The sequence below is a fragment of the Rhodnius prolixus genome, unplaced genomic scaffold (genome assembly GCF_049639745.1).
Source record: "Rhodnius prolixus isolate KJV_2025 unplaced genomic scaffold, Rpr scaffold_8, whole genome shotgun sequence".
Lineage (NCBI taxonomy): Eukaryota > Metazoa > Arthropoda > Insecta > Hemiptera > Reduviidae > Rhodnius > Rhodnius prolixus.
The window spans coordinates 24848436-24865081 of record NW_027411593.1 but is presented as its reverse complement, the minus strand read 5'-3'; the positions used below and the strand labels follow the sequence as shown (position 1 = coordinate 24865081).

The window sequence follows — 16646 nt, the reverse complement described above, 5'->3', positions numbered from 1 at the left end:
TTTAAGGAATTTCTTGTAATCCAAGTTTTTCGGCAAGAGGATGTATTTGCGACAAAATGGTTTTACTTCACATTTAATATGAAGTACTCAGAAAATAGTTCTAAAACTAGAAAAAGATAATCTTTTAATAGCAAAAAGGCAGTATTTAAAATGTGTTGCTAAGTAGGGTTTGCTAAACAAAGGGGAGGAAAAACCATTGGTTCAGCTTTTAAGAATTTTAAGACGTTTCAAAAAATTACCAGCTCAAGAGCTGGTAACCAGCTTAATAACGAAATAAAGTACAAAGAATAGCAGACAGAGAAGGTGCCTGTGCTTGAAAAGATTCTAAGTTCTAGGAATATCTTGAGGAGGTAAAGCTTAGTTTCCCTTTAACCAGATTCGATTGTTTCGACCTTGTTGGAAAATGTGTCCCCTATGTGCGTCGTACAAATTAAGCAATGACGAATATATTCGTCAAACCCGGAGTATGTTTGATATTTATTATCTCAAATACGCATTCAAATGATAGTGTTTTGAGGAAATCCAGCTTACTCAATACTGTGCTTGCATAAATACCAAATTTCAAAGAATGCACACTGCTGCAATTATCCCGAGTAGATCGCAACATTACAGACTGGTATTTATGCAAATGAATCCCTGACCCGATGATAAAATACAAACAATTATGCAGGGAAATATCTTGGCAGGATAGTAGCCCACGACGCAATTTGGATGATCGTTAAATCTCCGCTCATGAGCCAAAAAAAAGCTCCGCCTCTTGAATACAGGTAAATAGGGAACAAAAGGATCCTTATCCCGTTTTTTGTTACCAGGCGCGCCACTTACAGCCTAGTCTAGCCTAACACAATATTATGAATTCGTTATTGATTCAGTGATGACTAATAAAAGACAAGGATACATTTACGAAGACTAATTCACACTATATCTTCTATTAGTTCTTTTTATTTCGAAATAGCCTCAAAATATTCCAAACTTCTTGCAGTTTATGAATATAATTTTAGTTTTAACTAAAATTGCAAAATTAACTGCCGATGGTCGCTACTGAAAACTCATGACGAATATCTTCGTCATAAAACAGTAAACTGGTTAAAAAATACTTAATGCACGGTAAAGAGCGTTTAAGCAATCCATTCAGAGAATTGTGAAAAAATGAGATACTTTAAAACATTCGTTAACCCCAGATTTGGTTGGCGAGCTGAAAATAAAATGATAATTGAGTCAGTAAAAGATTTAGATTGAATTGAAAGAAATTGTGAAGCTGTTAAATAAATAAGTGAATCAACCAGATGTAGAAGAAGAATTGAAAGATAGATAGATAAATAATTTGCTATATTCCAATAACAAGTAATTAAAACATCTAAATGAAATGTTTTTAACTCAATTTAAAAAAAAAAAAAAAAACTAAAATCTACTTTTATTAGCATTGTCTGGCAATGTAAATCCGTCTGTCAGGAATTCATTTAAATTATTCATTTTATTTATTAATTTTTGTTTAATAATTGCATTCTTTGATTAGAAATCCTCAATACTGTTCATACATCAATTGCTTACAGTTTTTGCCATTGAGGTTATTCCACAAATATAGTAATAAGTAGGTATTTATTGTTGTATTATTTATTGTTATAGATAAAAATTAATAATACATTTTCAAAGCTTGATATTTGAATGAAAGTCGGATCGCCTACAGATAACAATTTTACAAAGAGCTTTTTATGGTATAAAAAATTACTTATCCTCAAACTGACTGGACTTTGTCCAATTAAGAGCTAAGAAAACGAAGCACAATTTGTTGTTGGAATAAAGTAAATTACACCTGAGCAGTATCTGCCCCAGATAATCCCGGGCCTGCATGGATACCTAAACTAATTTAGTGGCCTAAAGTAGTCCAATAGAATGTGATGGGGACATTGCAAGCATTAGCTGGATGTCACGTTCAATGTCCTTAATGGAGTTGATACTTACGGTTGTAAAAGTGAATTAGTTATTTATTCAATAATCAACTGCAGATCCGCCGTTGAATTCAACTATCTTTGAAAAGCAACGTCTGCAATTTGTTATGCATTAGCCCAATTAACTGTATTATAAATTTCTATTTTTATTTTATGGATATTTGCTAATCATTTGTAGTAATTTTAAGAAGATTATATTACTGCTTTGTTTCTGTGTAATTGCTTGAATATGATTGGTTAATAGAAATGAGGCAAGTGCGCACAATCGAATACTCAAAATTAGGATAGAAAAATATCGTATTGCACCTATAGTATTTAATTAGGTGAATCCAGAGACCAGTGGTTCTTAACCTTTTCAAAGACGCGGAACACACTTATGTATATATTTTTCTCGCGGAACACTAACATTAAAAAATTTGAAATTCGGTATTTAGCACGATCTTAAAATTAATGAATAATATGTATTAATTAAAATTAAAAAGGATAAATTATTTCATAGTTTTAAAAAATAAATTCTGAAAATGGTATTAATCAAATAATGAACATAAAAGTACGTTGCTACAAATAACAAATGCTGTAAAAGACTGACTTAAAAAGATAGGCCAGCTTTGGTAGTAGAAAATTCAAATTAACAAAAAAAGGAACGAGTTTTTGCTTTCTTAAGTTTCTAATTTTCAATACAATTTAAAATTGAAATTTCGCGGAACACTTGGACCATATTCGCGGAACACCAGTGTACCGCGGAACAACTGTTAAGAACCACTGCCATAGACACTCAACTGTTTGGAACTACTGATTAATAAGGTTTAGGGTTCATTCGATACTATTCAAAATTGGATCTATTATTAAACGCATTTAATAAATTTTAATAATTAAAATATTTACAAATAGATATTTACTTATTATTATTAATTGTAGCTGTTGAAATTGTACTATATCATAACGCTATTTTCAGTTATTTAGTGGAAATACTGTACGAAGCTGAATTATTGCTGTAATACGCACCTGATTGGTTAAAATTATTGAAGTGGTGCAAATTGATTGGCTGTTGAGTTTGTGAGTGAATTATCTGAATAAATCCTATCACGTTCTGTACACAAGTTTTGGCGTGTAATTGGGCTCCATATACTTATATGATCCCTTAGGATTTTTTCACTACTATGATTTTCTGTAAATTTGTGAAATCACGGCTTCGAATAAAAATTAGCCATTGATCGCAAAAAGCATTTATCCTGGAGGTGTCAAATATGGGGCTTAGTACAGGGTGAGGTTACAATTCAATTCCTACAAATTCTTGAATTTTCTGCAAGATCAGATTCGAAGATTGATATGCTATATAATCCTGTAGGAAGTATAATAGATTTAGGATTTTCTAAAGCCAATTATTTTTGAGTTCAGAACAGTTTTAAAATATATCTTCATTCAGAGTATACGAGGTCTGTTCAAAATTTTGTATTTTTTCAAAAATTATTTATTTATTCATGGATATCTATTTTGTGCCCTTGAAAGTAATCCCCATCAGATATTGTACACTTGTGCCAACGTTGTTTCCAATCCTCGAAGCACTTCAAAAAAATCATTATTTGTGATCTTGTTCAGCTCCTCCTTCGATGCCGTCTTTACCTCCTCAATCGTAGCGTAGCGTCGTCCTTTCATGGGCCTCTCCAGTTTCGGGAACAAGAAAAAGTCACAGGGGGCCAGATCTGGGGTATATGGTGGCTGCGGCATCATTAGTGTGCTGTTTTTGGCCAAAAATTCGCGTCGAAATTGAGCGATTTTGGTACGAATTTCGCGGTGACCCGTCTCATGCCCAAATCATTGGTAAAAATCGAATGGCACGAGCCAATCGATATGTTTAGGTCCTCAGCAAGTTCTTTAACGATGATTCGACGATAGGCCAATACTATTTCTTCACTTCATCAATGTTTTCGTCTGTTGTTGACGTGCTCGGGCGCACGCTCTTCGTCGTTCACATCTTCTCGGCCCTCTAAGAACATTTTGTACCACCGATAAACGTTGCTTCGGTCCAAGGTAGCTTCACCATATGTCACAGTCAACGTTCGGAATGCGTCCGCGCACTTAATTTTGTTTTTCACACAAAAGATTCTTAGATCCATTTTTTGGAATAGGCAAAAATCGAAGGCGAGCCAAAACACGTGCAATTGAAAGCAGCTGCCAAAAATTAACTGAACATTCAAAATGACCGATCTTATCGGCTTAAGTGAGAGACATGAGTACCAACATAACGCTACAAAAAAATCGAAAATGGAATATAAGTCATTCGCAGAAATTCAAAATTCGCGATACTTTTTGAACAGACCTCGTACATGTGAACAAATGAAGATTTTTTTAAAAAATGTAAAGTAATTGCCTATTTTTTGAGGCAGGGCTTAACGTCCAACTATCAATTAGGTATGGTGGACGAAGGCGCAAGCTCATACTTTACTATAAACAATTTTTTTCTAATAAATAAAAACTAGTCTTACGCGGAATTCAAACTAGAGATCTTCCACTTACAAAGCCATGCTCTTGATCACTAGACATTGGTCTGGGTATTGACCCGCCCCAAATGAAGTAACTTTTTGGTATCTCTCGTTAATTTGGTGAACTCACTTTTGTGTTTTTGAACAGCTTTACGAGAGTTCTGGTTGCTCTAGTAGAAAAATAGCGGTTCTAAAGCCTACAATGCGGTTCTAAAGCCTACTACGACTAAAATTTCGCATTCCTCTATAATATAGCATTAAACAAACTGAAGTTAAATCAAAACTGACTTATCAGAATTGAAATTCAGATTAAATAATTTATTTTTAAAAGTAAAGGATTGCGATAATATTTCTTACGTTACTGGTTTACGAAAATAAACAGACATCAGAGTGAAGTAAATATTCTAAGTTAATAAAGCAAGAAACGGCTTTTTCTTTTCAACCATTCCATTGAGAGGATGTATTTATTTAAATGTACCAAAATACACATCTCTTTTAGAGCGACTTCAATTTTATTTAATTTGTGGAAAATATAATATTTGTTGCAAATACTAGCCACAAAGAGAAAACTTTTGCTTTTTCTTACTTTGATAAGAGAAAAAGCCAATCACCGCCAGTATTTTCTTCCATAAAATGGTTGAGATGTTGTCGCCTCTATATACGAGGTGTGTTCAAAAAGTAACGGGAATTTTCGTTTTTTGAAAAAAATATTTATTTATTCATCTACATTAATATTGTCGCCTTCAAAGTAGTCCCCTTCGCATACAATACACTTGTGCCAGCGCTTTTTCCAATCCTCGAAACACTTCTGAAACTCGATCTTTGTGATAGCTTTCAGCTCTTTCAGCGATTTGCTTTTAATGTCATCTATGCTTGTAAAACGACGGCCTTTAAATGTTCTCTTTATGTTTGGAAATAGAAAAAAGTCACATGGAGCCATGTCTGGCGAATATGGAGGCTGGGGCATCGTTAAAGTTTTGTTTTTTGCCAAAAATTCACGAACAAGCAATGAAGTGTTAGCAGGTGCATTATCGTGGTGCAAAATCCATGAATTGTTTTGCCACAAATCCGGGCGTTTTTTTCGGATTGCTTCACGCAAACGGCGTTGAACTTGTAGGTAGTACTCCTTATTGATTGTTTGACCTTGTGGCAAGAATTCATGATGCACTATGCCATTAAAATCGAAGAACACAGTGAGCATAACCTTCACATTCGACCGCACTTGTCGAGCCTTTTTCGGTCTTGGCGATCCAGAATGCCTCCACTGGGACGATTGAGCCTTAGTTTCGACATCATATCCGTAAACCCATGTTTCGTCACCTGTTATAACACGTTTCAGTAGATCCGCATCGTTGTCGACTTCATTGAGTGACTCTTGAGCAACTTCCATTCTCCGCTGTTTTTGTTCGAAATTCAACAATTTTGGAACAAATTTTGCTGCCACACGTTTCATACCCAAAACATCCGAAAAAATTTCATGGCATGAGCCAATTGATATGGCAACATCATCAGCGACTTCTCTGATTGTGATTCGGCGATCGTTCATAACCATTTCTTTCACTTTTTTCGTTTTCATCGGTTGTTGATGTGCTTGGACGTCCAGGTCGTTCGTCATCTTCAACGTTTTCGCGGCCATCTTGGAAACGCTTATACCACTCGTAAATCCTTGTTTTACTCATAGCAGACTCACCATATGCCTTTATTAACATTTCACACATTTTATTTCATTTTTTACGCAAAATTTAATACAAATTCTTTGATCCATTTTTTTTAACAAACAAAAATCGCCAAGCTCGAAAAACACGTCTAACCTTAACGGTTGCCACTTAAGAAGTAAACAATGAATATTACTGAAAATTTTATCGTACTTCAGGGGCATGTGTACCAACATAATAAAAAAAAAAATTTACAATCAGACTCTCCAAACCCGCGAAATTTAAAAATTCCCGTTACTTTTTGAACACACCTCGTACAATATAATATAACTAAATAAAAAATAATCTCAACTTATAAAATGACAGAAATGATTCTGAAAATGTAAAATAAGTAATTATTTCTTATTCTAAAAAATGAGAAATGCTAACTCTTTTTTGTTTTTTTGTAAAGTTGAGAGCAAAAGTGGCTGTAAGGAACTGAAATACTTCAAACAGGATGTTGGGGGTTGAATTTAGTAAATGTTAGGGATCAAATGTGAGAAACTAAACTCAGTACTAGCATAGTCTTTGAATGTACACGAACATATATAGTATAATGTAACTAAGTCTGTCATTTCAAACAATCTAGGTCAGGACAAGGGCTTTGTCCTATAAAGGGTCCATTCTCTATACACCTGCATGGTAGTAGCTAACTGTCGTCATATGTTAACTACAATCTCCTGAGAATAACAATAGGTTACAAAGGCGTAAATCAAACTTGCAGCCATTATTCCACGTGATATACCTCCAGCCGTTATTATGCCTTAAGTACACACAGCATTATTAATTAACTTTATTTAAAAAGACACCCTTTGGAATGACTCTACAATGAAACTTAAATTAGGAAGTTTATTAATTACAAACAATCTGCCAGATCGCACTAAGAGCGGTTAAAGGAAGTAAAATTGTAATGTCATAGCTTCCCTGGTCAACACGACATAGCTAAGTATCTACAATCTAATTTCATTGATACTAGAGTGTTAATCTAAACACTAGTTCAAATTAAATAGTTGATAGTGAGAATTGTTGCTGGAAACGAAGTAGAAACCTCTAAATTTAATTCATTAAACAACGTCAAATGACGGACAAAATTCCAAAATTGGTCTATTCAAAATACCACTGAACCCGTTACACCAGCCAAGTTCATCAGTAAACTATTTGTGGAGATATGAATGTTCAGTTGAAATTTATGTTGAAATAAAACTGAATAAAAAAAATAAAGAATTACCTGAGGTGATGTAGAGCCGTAACTAGGGCTCTAATGCACTGCAGCAAAAACAAAAACACATCCAATGGTAAACCTAGAGTGCATGAAGCACTTTAATGCACAGAAGAGAAATTCCCGAGCGATGTGACACCTAGCTGCTGTATAAATGTATAATGGCAGACGGGAGAAAAAAGAGACCCAGTTTTTCTCTAGACCCACGTATGTCACACAAGATCACCACGTGTTATTTTTCTGGTGGCTGGTTGTTTATCATCACTTGAAAAACAGACGACATAAACCTAGGTGAATTTAAAATGCAAAATAAATTAAAAGCATAGAATAAAATTTAGTTTTAGGGAAAATATTTCTTTTAAATGGGAGGAAAAAAGCAAAAAAAGAAATCCACTATGAGTGGGAAATCGTAATGGTTATAGTGCAGGTTATAAATATTCAAATTAAAAGATTAAATATTGAACTTTTAATCTAGATGACAGAACTTTTACCTATAATTTTAAAGTCACTTTAAAAATAAATAAATAAAATAAAGTTATTTTTATCCCCAGTGATTCCGGAAGTCAGTGTTTCTCGCAGCATAAATACAAGTTCCGTTAGGGTGCAGTTGTACGAATGACTAAATAACCTGGCGCATCAACTGCCTCTGCGGGCTCTTCATCTGCAATGGTGACAACTTGAGATCAACTATAAAACAGTAAATATAAGAACTAGTTATCAAAATGGTGGTACATAGCTTAGACTTGGAAAAAATCGCAACAGAAAATACTAGGATTGTCTTGCTTTGTTTTTAGGGTAAAGGATAGTTGGATGATCCTGTAAACACGAAGCAGAATTTGCAAGTTAAACTGGTTAGAGATTTAAGAGATTGCTTCAGTTAACTTTTGGAGTACTTACAGGAAGGAACGTTTCAATTGGTTGGCGCAATGAATATCTGAGGCATTGAACAGCCGACTTCACTGTGCATTGTCGACTTTCAGACAGTGTTCACACGTTACCGAGATATGAGCCGTAGAGAACACTATTTTATCCAGTAAAGAATAAAATTGTACGTGTGAATGTCTCTTCATAACGTTGGATAGTTCAAATGATTCTGACGATAGTAAAAGAAGTAGTGGAATCGATAGTAAAAGAAGTTGTGGAATCAAAATTAGTGGAATTAATTAATGCATTTAACAATAATAATAGAGGTTACAAAGGAAATAAATAGGTCCATTATTTTAGATTTTGTTGAAGAAATAAGTTATAAGGAATATTATTCGTGATTTTTCTTAAGATATCGGATTATAAGGATTTGATTCAGTAAAAATTGGAATACCAGCGGAATTAAGACCTCTAGTGCCGTAGACCTCCATTTCAGATCGCAGAAATCTTTAGTATAATGTAGTTGCTTTTCGTAATGTGAGTTCAGATCGTTTTTTGAAAAAGTATTGATAGCATACAAAATCGTTTGTTGATTTCCATTTTGTTTGTTCAGTTTTATGTAAGGATTCCAAGTTAGTTGTCTGACCATGTGTTTCCCAAGTTATCGTACGCTTTCAGGTACGTTTCACCATGTTTCTATTAAGGACAGATTCTCTTAAAGGTGTCTCTAGAGGCCGAGGTAGGTTCAGCGTGAGAAGAAAGGATAGCAGTCTCATCAGCGGAGTTAAAAGTTAGATTACTACTAAATTTTTAAAGCTAAAGAATTTTGGAAAACAGTTTCTAACAGTGGCCCTAGTTTTGAATTCGGTACCTCCGCGAGGTGCTAACTCTGAGTTAAGCCTTCACTAACCTTTTACTTCTTAATCCTACCATTGATTAATATGTACCACGTTCTTCCCGTGAAGAATCAACTCAATCAACTTAATTGCCAATTATAACACAGCACTTTATTAACACTGCAAATATTAACACACACCGATATCAAGTGTATAATTGCAAAAGCAGCACTACAAAAATGGCAGACAGATTACAGTAATGGTAATAAAAGGGAGATTCTATGAAACTATGGCAGATCAGTTACCTAGACAACCATGGTTTAAGGGAACTGTCACTAATAAATGGGTTGTTACGACAATAAGCAGGCTGTGAGCAAACCACTCGGTGTGTGGATCGTATCTTCACAAGATCAACAAAAGGTCCTCTTTGCGTGGATTGCAATGAGGAGGAGGATTTCAAACATGTAATAATGATATGTCCACGTTATGTGGTAGAAAGGAAACGAATGTTTGACGACATACAGGTATTTAGATGCACCATTTCGCTACGAAGACATAATATTCTCCACCAACATTTATGTGCTTAAATCTATAGCAGAGCTAGCACTGAAATATGAATGTATTTAAAAGTTATAGAATGAATGCAAGAAAATGATTAGAGAAGGATTACGGTGATTTTAATTTCGGTTAAGCTATAAGGATGGCAGAAGCACAGAGTACTGATCCATCCATTAGCTGTAGTTTATGTAAATAGTTGTATATAGTAGAGGGATGAATGTGTGAAGCGAATGTATTTGTAGGTAAGAATGGAGAGTGAGTGATATTCTAGTGATAAACACCTAGACGATGGTGGCTGTATGGCGGAAGCCAATGCCAAGAAAAAAGGCAAAAAAACACTGCAAGTTTTTTTTTTTTTTGGTTCAGTTCAGCTGATAAAGTTCTATTAGCGCTTGATTTAAAACAAATTTAAAGGACTTAATTTCAATTACACTGTAATTCGTTTGGTAACAGCACTTACTTCCATTTGCAATTTGACAAATAGAAAACACTAATAATTTTATTGCGATTTGCCTAATCCTGAGGAAGTTTAGAGTAAAGTATTTGGAGCAAAGAACAATGATAGAACTCATTTATTATTTAAATGGAAACGAATTTATTTGTTCAGCTGAGAATTTATAGAATGATTTTAATCAATCAATTTAAATATAAATTATTAATTTTATTTTTTTTTATTTATTTTTGTATTTAATGTGACTCTTTTATTTTGTCGAATAATTTTGTTCTATTTTTAAACATGTATATTTTCACAATACATTTTGTATTTCATTTATTCAGTTTTGCTTTTGTCATGTTCATTATTCTAAAATTTTGAAAAATTATTATTTGCAACTCAGAGGGTGGAATACGTGACTACATTTTATTTTGCCTTTTGTTGGCGTTCCAATGATGAAAATATGAAGAATGTATATTTAATTAACAATTTATTATTATTATTCTTTAATTAGATAGATAATATTCTGTATTTAGTGTATATATACACATTACAGGGGTTCTGTGTTACATAGAGTATTTTACAAAAGTTTAACTGATAATATCATAAATATAATATAAATTGAAATAATAAACATAATAATAGCTGCAGTCTGCAGTGGCAACTTAAACATAAAAATGAATATTAATAATACTAGCAATGAAAGAAAATAATAGTTTCCACAAGAACAAATAAAAATAAAATAAAACAAATTGAAAACAAACATTGCAAATCAAAATACTCTCAGTACATTAATTTTACTTAAATTTTACTCAATACTTAAACTTAAAAATAAAAATGAAAACAAAAATAAACGACCACGGTTTTTTATTGAACTTAAAAATTTCTTTACATATTTAATAAAATTAATTGCTCCTATTATTTATGTTTTATTTTCATTCATTTAAACAGACCGACCTTAATTTCAAAGCTGCTACAATGAAAAAATACATTTTGTCTAAATGGTTCCTATTTTGAATACTTAAGAGCAAATGAAAACCGGGAATAAACTCAGAAAAATAACGCTTCCAAAATGGGCTATAATTAGGGCATTCTAGTAAAAAGTGTTCTAGTGTTTCACACTAATTTAAATTGCAGACATTGCAAACAGATTGAGTGTCAATAGAGGCGCTTCATCATTGGGAGTCATTGGCAGAGTGAGCTGTAACTACTTCCGAGGAAAAGAAGATCTATAGGTCAGCAGCTGGATTCAAATCCGGGATTTCTTCGTGGGAATTCGGTGCGCAAACCACTGAGCTAGTCCCTTCCCTTTCAAGTGAAATTATTATTATAACTCATGGAACGAATATTAGTTATTTTTCCGAGTATGAATATCTAGCGTCGGCGTTACTTTTTCTTCACTAAAACGATTCAGAGTTACTAACTAGAACCTAAAGTTCAATAAAGGGTACATAAAAAAAGGAATGGTTCTATTTAACCAGAATTAGTGGCCAAACAAATCTGTGCAATTATTTTAGTAAGCCAAATCGAAACTAAATATATATATACGATATAAGCAATGAAGATGGGTACACTTTCTTATTGGCTTCGGGAATAATTCAGTACAGTGGTAGATCTGCCAATTACGGTTTCTAGCCACCAATACCAATGTGGGGACGAAGTGGTAGGACTCTGGCCAATCTAGGAGGGTAAGTTCCATTAAGTTGAAACCTCAAAAGAGGATTGTAGATGTAGCGTCTCAATCACTGTACTAACTTCTAGTCAACTTTAGTGCTAACTAATGATTGCCCATATCATACTAATTATGGAGAGACCACTACAATTAACCATCCGTGATTTATACAATAAATCAAACCTCTTTGGACCAATCAACTTTAATCTCTCTTTAGAGGAGGAACATTTGAAAAAAAAGACCTTTGATTGGACCTTTGGTTTCTTTTTTCTAAAACTTATTATCCATTATTTAATTAGTCTGTTGTAAACTTCTAAGTCTTAAAAAGACTACATTGATGTCCATCAAGAGCAATTGAAAGGCTGATTCCCAATTTTTCATTATGTCACATATTCAATGTTGGATGAAATTAAGAATTAGGAAACTACAACCGGCAGTTCAGCACTTTTGAGTTGGTGAAACACTCATTTTACTAATCTACACCGTTCAGACAACCAATTTCGACGTCGAAGCTGTATTTAGATATCTTTTTATCATTGTAGGATATCCTTAAACGATATTTGGTCTATTGAAGTACTTCCATGAATGTCATTTACAAAATTTTTCGATGAAATAGTTGCAGTCCTCACTTTTTCGCCTCTAAAAAGTAGAAGACAAAAACATCTTCAATTTTTATGCTTTTGAGATAATTTTTTTGGTTAAGCTCCGACAATTCAGTAACACCAATCGAGGAAAAATTAAAAAGAAAAACAAGAAAGAATTGGCCAATTAAAGTGGCTTATTGAAAATGGGAAAAGTAGGCGGTCCGTTGAGCCAATAGAAAGCCAACATTCAAAAATCAATTAAGAACATAAACAAATAAACTGTATAAAAGTATGAAATGGTGGATTGATATTGAACAACATGAACTCTAAAGTCTTTCTCTAGTAAAAAGTTATTGCTTAAAAGTTTAAATGAGTAATTCTTATTAAATAATTGATAATCAGTATTTCAATAGTATAATATTATTTAGTAAATTTCCCAAGTGAAATATTAACGGTGTACAGCCAATTGTGTTTGCTTTGGCGTTAGTGTGTCCTATATCTCTGGCGGAGATATTTGCGGATATATTGTCTAGAGAAGATAGTAGATTGTCACATATTTCTCTTTCTACCTACTTTTCAGCTATTTCTCTCAGCAGATACTCTGACATCTACACATGGAGTGTTAGTTCGCGTACCTCTATATATCCTTTGGGATAAACAATTACTATTTTACGTGTGCTTCTTTATCTTAAGCCGAGCTCGTAAGCCACCATTTTCAATGTCTATTTTTCTTCAGATGTATTTCTTCATTCTTGGGATGTATTCTTGGTAAGAACATTAAATGAAATCGCACATTTTATTTTTTTAGCGCTTCATTATTTTTGATAATTTGTTACATTACTTTTTATCTGTAACTTTGCTGTTGTGGAGGATTTGCCTTCAATTATTTATTTTAATTGAAAATATTGATATCATCCTCAATGCTGGATAATATCTCTGATTTTGTCCCACGTTGCACGCAAGTTATGAAATCAAAAATATTTATTTAAAGTTTTTAATATGAGAATTTAATAGTAAATTATGCTTGCTAGTCGCCTCAGGCCGCGACACATAATTTGGTAGCTGGGCGAAAAACCTCTCCTTACAAGAAAATAGGCATTACTTTACTTTATGATTGTTCTATTTTTTGGTTAAACTCTTATCTGGGACTTCAAGAAATTGTTTATTAAAGTACTTCACCCTAATTACTAGTGTAATTAGATTAGGCATTGTAATCTTAGTGTGGGGTAGCAGAAATTACTCTCAAAATGATCCTACCTTCTCAAAGCAAATAGCCTTTCAGTAAATTCGTCTAGCAATAATGTTATCATAAATGTTAATATATGTGTAAGTAAGATTACTACAAGTTAGAAATGCCTTTGTTAATTGTAAATATGGAAGAGAGTCAAAATTGAAATGTAGTAATGTTGGCGACAACGACGATATCCAAGAGTACACCCTAGGATGGTGCTTGAATGTCAGCTCTTTTCCGTTCTTCGAATGGTTTGGTGGTTAAATGGAAGAAGAACTGGGTAGATCAGCTCCGAATTAATTGGCTCGTCAAGTTCATTAAAATTGAGAAATGTAGGCACCATCCCAGCATTATTTAGATGGCAGAACGGCGCTATAGTCTTAATAGCTTGAAGCGCCCAAAATATCAAATACTTTCCTACCACTTAAACACGGTTCAGTCAGTAGACAGGACAGAAGATACACCAACTTTAGAGTAAGATAAGATAAGATAAGATAATAGATGAGACGGGACCTTACGCCCCACGGCACCGCAGCCACAGAAGACTTATTGTGCCAGCCCCTTCTTAGTTCTAATAAGCGAACCCTCCACTCCTAAAGAGGTTGAGGACCTTCCCTACTAGTTACTACTATCTCCTTCGGCCTCAGCGTTCCAAAGATTTCATAGCGCAAACGCTCGATTGCAACGCAATCGAACAGCAGGTGAGAGGCCGTTTCCTCCTCTTCCTGAAATAATCTGCACAATGGTTCCGAGCTAATAAGCCCCATCTTGCGTAGATGCTTCCTGAACCTACCGTGCCCCGTGAATAGGCCTGTAATCAGAGTAATCTGATTTCTACCCAAACACAGGGTCTCTTTGGTTCTTTGCTTACACAGCCAAGGCATCATGGTCATACTGTGTTTAACCCCTGGACACATCACCCAGTTCTTTTCGTGCTCCCAACCAGATCCAGTCTCTGAGGGCCGCACGAATCGAACCCCTGGTGATCCCCAGGCACTTTAGAGTAACAATGTAAAAATATTATATTGGTAATAAGTCCTGAAAATGACCTAGTTCCTAGATCGAAAGCTTGGCACAAAATAAAATGATCATGACTGAAATTGGCTTTATTCTTCCTTCATTTTGGATTAATGAATCAGTCACCCAAAACAGTGAACAATTCAGTATTTTATGTGCCGCGTTTGATTTAATTGTAATTTATTGTAAAATTAATATAAATATATTGTTGGCCATTTTTTAAATTAACGTTAGAACTACCGACACTTAAGACGAAACTATTTCTACCAAAACCGGTCAAAATGACTGGTCTTAAAAAAATATGTAATAATAAAAATTTGAATGAAATGTAATATTTGGCTCTGGTCTGTAGCAATTCATACTTCTCGTATATTCAATAAACCTATCCCATACTGATGATAGTACTAAAGCAAATTTATCGCCTGGTAGACGTTGACTTCTCTCACTTTTTTTATCAAAGCGAATAAAGCTCAAAATTTCTGTAAAATATTTCTACTCATGGTGTTTGCAAAGAAGTTTGGTCCCCCATTTTTTGTTCCATAATGGGTAATCTTCCCTAGGACTAGACCCTTCTTGTATTTTTTTCCCAACGAGTTCCGTCTGCAGCAATTTCATTTTCATTATCTTGTCTGTATACTTTCATCTTCATTTTCAGAACTTGAAAGCACCTCGAATACATCTTCCTTTACTAGAATTCAAAATACTCTCAAATTCAATATCACTTTCTGAGGACTTCTGAACATTTTCTTCGTCTAAAACAGTGATTCCCAAAGTGGTCTATATCGACCCCTAGGGGTCTATGACAACCTGCAAGGGGTCTACCTCAGCGCAAAAAAAATTTGGGGGTCCATGAAATGAAAATGGGGGTCCACGATAGTGGATCTCAACACATACACTGATAGAACCTATTTACTTACATCATACTATCTTATAATATCAAAACATATTCAGCGCTGTTATCAATCTCCTAACGAAAAAAAGAAACAGGCTGGACATCATTAGCCGAGGAGATTTAAGATTAACCCTTACAAAATTGACGCCAAATGTTGATAATTTATTATTAAAGCATCAGGTTCATCCTTCTCACTAAAAATATTGACTTATTGCTTATGTTATTTTATTTATAGTTTATTTTATGTTTATTCAATGTTACGTATATTTTACATAACAGATACAAAATTTTATTTTGAGTAGTTTTAATTTAAATTCAATTAATAAATGTATAAATTAACATGTGTTTTTACTTTAAGTTTTTAACACTAAACTTCACTACAGTTAGAAATTTACAGGAAATCAATATCAGGTAAGTAGGGGGTCTACCCAACACGGAAAAACATGGCAAGGGGTCTACGACACAAAAAAGTTTGGGGAACTCTGGTCTAAAACCTCATTATCACTATTTTCCTTGTCAAAAACTTCATCGTGGGTACCGCATAGTTCATTTTTCCATTTCTTCTGATTCACCTTCACTGTTCATAGAGTTCATCATCCTCAATATCAGAGCTCATTCCATTCCTATATCGTTCAGGTTTTCCAAAATTCAGAGATCGTTTTGCGATTTTCAGGGCTTATAAAAATAAAATCAGAAATAGTGATTACATAAAGTTTATATTTGGTAATCATTTTTCTTACCATTTGAAATAATGTCGTTTTTATAAATTATATAACTATTTTATTATTATTTATTATATTATACTCAGTGAAAAAAAAAACCGGACACATATTTATAATAAAAAAAGCCGCACATTTGTATTTATTCGTTTAATTCCAATTTTTTATCTATGTATTAATTATAACGCACGTAATAATTTACTGAATAAGTTAATTTTAATGCAATCAGATCAGAAATTCATAAGTTACAGAAAAATTATGTAAACACCGGAAAATCTTTATAGTGATAAATTGAAATTTAAGTAACAATTATTACCTTGTTGATTTCTAATGCTGCGTATTACCTCCTCTGGCCCTTCGGATGGCTTCCAGTCTCCTAGGCATCGAGTAAATAAGCGACTGAATTTCATCTTGTGAAACAGCATCCCATCACCAACAGCAGTTTCTAGCTGATAACATTTTTTGGGGGTGACGGAAGTTGCCTGAGGTGTCTCT

The 16646-nt window shown here is 33.7% G+C and overlaps 1 long non-coding RNA gene across 3 annotated transcripts in view; it reads left to right on the top strand.

Moving 5' to 3' along the window:
- LOC141451049 (uncharacterized) overlaps nucleotides 1-16646 on the top strand; it is a 1078357-nt gene that overhangs the window by 786913 nt on the left and 274798 nt on the right. The window lies entirely within an intron of this gene.